This window comes from Oryzias melastigma, linkage group LG9 (genome assembly GCF_002922805.2).
Source record: "Oryzias melastigma strain HK-1 linkage group LG9, ASM292280v2, whole genome shotgun sequence".
Classification (NCBI taxonomy): Eukaryota; Metazoa; Chordata; class Actinopteri; order Beloniformes; family Adrianichthyidae; genus Oryzias; species Oryzias melastigma.
The window spans coordinates 13,607,370-13,611,350 of record NC_050520.1 but is presented as its reverse complement, the minus strand read 5'-3'; the positions used below and the strand labels follow the sequence as shown (position 1 = coordinate 13,611,350).

The window sequence follows — 3,981 nt, the reverse complement described above, 5'->3', positions numbered from 1 at the left end:
TCAAATTCTTACCTCCTCCATGCAGAACTACCTGCATTCTGACATTTCAGAGACGCGATTAAATAAAACTGCACAGATGAAATACTGCATCTAGAAGGCTTCGTTCCACCACTCTGACTTTACTAAGAGAATGGGAGCAGCCACCAAGCAATATAGTGATATGTTTTCATCAAATCATGCTGGAGCTCCACCGCGGTTGGAATGTTCTGAATGTTTCTCTTTGCCCGCTCTTCCTCCCCAGGAAATTTCCCTAACTCTTACTCATCCTGGTCTATATTAATCCAAACAGCAGTACTGCCACAGCGACAGAACTCATCAGCAGCACTTTAAACAAACTAGAGTAGTTATCTCCACATGCCCCCAGGCTCATCAGAGGAGATCCTAATCAACCATCCTGCTGGTTCAACCCCAGAACAGTCGTCACTGAAGGGCCAAGAAAGTCATCCGAGCACCAAGAGTGTTTAGAATCAGTGGACTGAGAAGAAAGCTGACACAGAAGCTATGACAGGAAGGTTTTAGCAATGGGGTGGGTTGTTCTGCATCAAAGGACCCGCCCGCAACTTTTGAGTATATCTTTATTCAAATTGTTGTGAATCAAAAGCATACATCCAATAAAAATAAATCCTGCCTTGGAACGCCAAAGTACAAAAATAGATTCTCAAAAGGAAAACGATTTTCTCCATTGGCTGAGAATCTGAGTTCATAAGTTGCAGTTCAACAAAAACAAAGTAGAGCAGAAATTCAAAATTCTTGAAATTAAAAAAGTGAATGCAAATAGTCAACAAATCAAAAGAAACAAGTAAATATGATGTAAAAAATTAATTAAAATGTTAAACGATTAAAAAAAGCAGAACTGTTTCATGTATTTCATGCGTCATGTTTACACTCTCTTCTGTAGCTTACAGCCTCTCATAACCTCAACCCGTGCTACAATAATGGCGAGCAATATCAGTTTTATCCAGCCGTACAGTTCTGATCCAGATACCAGCTCAGATGAGGAAAACCAAGACATTCATGGATCTGTTTATCTGGAATGCATCAGAATGGAGCGGAGCAGGGACTGCCATTTTTAGCTTCTAAGTCACAACTACAAGATTTTTCCAAAAATCTAAACATTTTCCCCCATTTACTCCTCAGTCTAACATTTGAATATGCAACGCTGAGCCTAATTTTCTTAATACATGTCCTCCATCATCAGAGAAATGTCACAAGAACATGTTGATGTATGAGGTGAAGGAGAGAGTCCTGTCAAATATGACACCTAGACTCTGAACGTGAGGGGAGGGGAAAGGAAGTTTTCAAAGTGGTTTTAGTGCCTATTAGGGGAAGTTCAGGCTTGTCATTGTTTAGTTTTAGGAAATTTGTGATGAAACAATATTTAATTGGAGTCCGTGAGAGAAGTGGGAGGAAGAGAGGAATCTGGTTTGGTGGAGATGTAGAGCTGGGTGTCGTCAGCATAGCGATGGAAGTGAACCTTGTGTTTATGGAGGATTTGGCTGAGGGGTAATAAATTAATGATAAATAGCAGGGGATCCAGGAGAGAGCTCTGGGGCACACCTGCAGTGACAGGAGCTGTGTAGGACGTAAATGTTTTCAGCTGAATAAACTGGATGCAACCTGAGAAGTATGAGTGGAACCAGTTGAGTTTGGGATGCTATTAAAAACACAACTTTCATTAGGGAGTTTAACTATTTTTAAGTCAACAATTTCATCCCAATGACATTTTGGTGTTGTTATTGAAGGTAAACATGTTTGGGTGAAAACCAAAAACTAAAAAACTAGCTCCCCCAATGAGCATGTTGCACTCTGCTCTGAAATAATCACTGTTTAACAGTTTATTGAAATAAGTTGAACAGCTGATCTTAATGTAAATCTGGATCCTCTGTCTGTGACGAGCCACGAGGATTTCTGGAAATCACTGAGTGTCGTGAATGTAACATAATGGAGCTCAGAGGATCATAAACTTCACACAAAAACACCCCAGTGCGAGTGAGGTCATTGACCATTGTTGTGCAGAAAACACAAAAGGTCTGTGTGAACTGTATGGAAAACTTGGTAGAACTTTTTAAAAATCATTTCATATGAACTGGTTTACATAACTCCAAGCTTTTAAATGGTCTTATTTTATGGCATCAGGAGGTTGAGAAGTGAAATGCTTTGGGGTTAAAAGTGTATGAACAGTTTAAACTCAGAAACGGAGAGATCTTTGAGCTGATCGATGGGGGGTTTGAGGGGTGTGTTGGGGAAACTGTCATATTTTAGCCAACTGTTCCTGGCTGTAACAGAGCAGGATTTGCATAATATTTTCCTGTGTAAATAAAACGGCCGATGCAAATGTCCGAACTGATGTACTCATGAGATTCTGAAATGTATTTGGATGAGTACTGGGAAGCTTGACAATGTGCATTTGTTAGGAATTCTATTCTGACTGTGTTGAGAGCTGGAGGTCAGACGGACTGCAGCGCTCACAGCAGCTGGAGGTGAGTTCTGCTTCTGGACTATGAATGCCCAAAGACAAACCTGGATCTGTTCGGTCTGTTTGGACGCCTCGTGAAGGTCTCTGGGTTTCTTGTATATCTGTAGTTTTCCTTTTGTAAAGACGGAAGGTAAGTTTTAAGGTGGATACTTTGAAGTCGGCCTTGTGTGAAGCGTTTGTTTTTATCACGGTTGTTTATTGAATATAATTTTATTTTTCCTCCCTTTGGATCAGCTTTAGAAATAGTCTAGATCCTGTTTACTGAATATTTTGATGTGAAATTCAGCTAAACAGTTTATTTCCGTTCATGCTCCTAATCCAGGGGCGTCGAACTCAAACGCACAAGGGGCCATAATCCAAAATACTTCTTAGTTCGTGGGCCGAAAGTATAAACATTTATTGAGCACAAAAACTACTTAAAAAGATTTTGAAACCATAACGTTTTAACTTAATTATGAAATAGATAAATAGCATTACCTGCAATAATGCTAGTGTGAATGCTGTAAGCTGAATTTGACCGCTAAAGATGCTAGTGATAATAGTTGAAAATGCTGAAATTAATAGCCAGCTAAAATATAAGCTAAATGCCAAATTAGCCTAAAAACTAATTAAAAACATGTAGGTTAGCTAAAACAGCTAGCATGTAGCTGAAATATTAGCTAAACTCCAAAATAGCCTAAAAAAAATCTTAGTAAATGCCAAAATAGACCAAAAAGCTAGCAGAATGCCAATTTTTGTGTCCTAGTCCATCAGGTTTAATCCCAAACATCCATAATTTCTTCAAAGTGGTTATCATTGAAAGTTCACATATTTCTGGAATTTTTGAAGCCTTTGTTTGGAGTTGAGCTGCTTTTTCACACCTGCTGGTAAAGTTCTCGCATCTGGTCGCCTTCAGAGTCTTGATCTATGATATTTCCAGATGTTTTATTCTAGGAGATATTTTTAGAATCTGACCGAAAAATGTTGTTTTTTCCCCAAAAGTTTAATTGGACAGATGGTTTTACCATGTAGGTTTGAAGATACTGATGGAACCACTTCATGCTTACATCAAACTGAAACTTACTTTGTTTAACAGAACTACAGTTGACTAAACCTTTGTGAGTGAAATGAGAGTAGCTGAACTGAAATCAGTCACTAAAGATTTAAAAGTATTTTTCTTGTTCATGTGACGAGCATTCATTTTAAAGGTTTCTACAATAGTAAAAGGAAATGTTTTTGCAGAAGTTGTGACATAACATGCAAACGAAGGATTAATGTCAGGTTTCATGGTTGTAGACCTTATTACGTGTGTAGAATAATACCTGCTGTTTTTAATGCTATTTTTAGTGTTTGAGCTGAATAAAATGGGATATTCTGGAGATGCTTTGATAAACAAGGAGATCGAATATGATCAGAAGTGAAGAAAGTAGATGGAAAAGTAATGACTTTGTCAAAAATAAACACATTTTTTAGGTTATTTTGAGTCATGTTGACCAGCTCCTTATTTTTTTCCTTCCACAGACCAA

At 38.2% G+C, this 3,981-nt stretch overlaps 1 protein-coding gene across 3 annotated transcripts in view; it reads left to right on the top strand.

Annotated features, from left to right (window-relative positions):
• Positions 1-3,981, top strand: part of LOC112137735 (E3 ubiquitin-protein ligase RNF183) — an 11,158-nt gene that overhangs the window by 1,052 nt on the left and 6,125 nt on the right. The window contains exon 2 of one of the 3 annotated variants that reach the window (XM_024260197.2): positions 2,415-2,480. The exons of 1 other annotated variant lie outside the window; for it this stretch is intronic. The gene's annotated coding sequence lies outside the window, so the exon portion shown is untranslated. Of the gene's footprint in view, positions 1-2,414; positions 2,481-3,877; positions 3,894-3,981 lie in introns of those variants that run through there. One more of the 3 variants, XM_036213759.1, reaches the window with a different exon arrangement.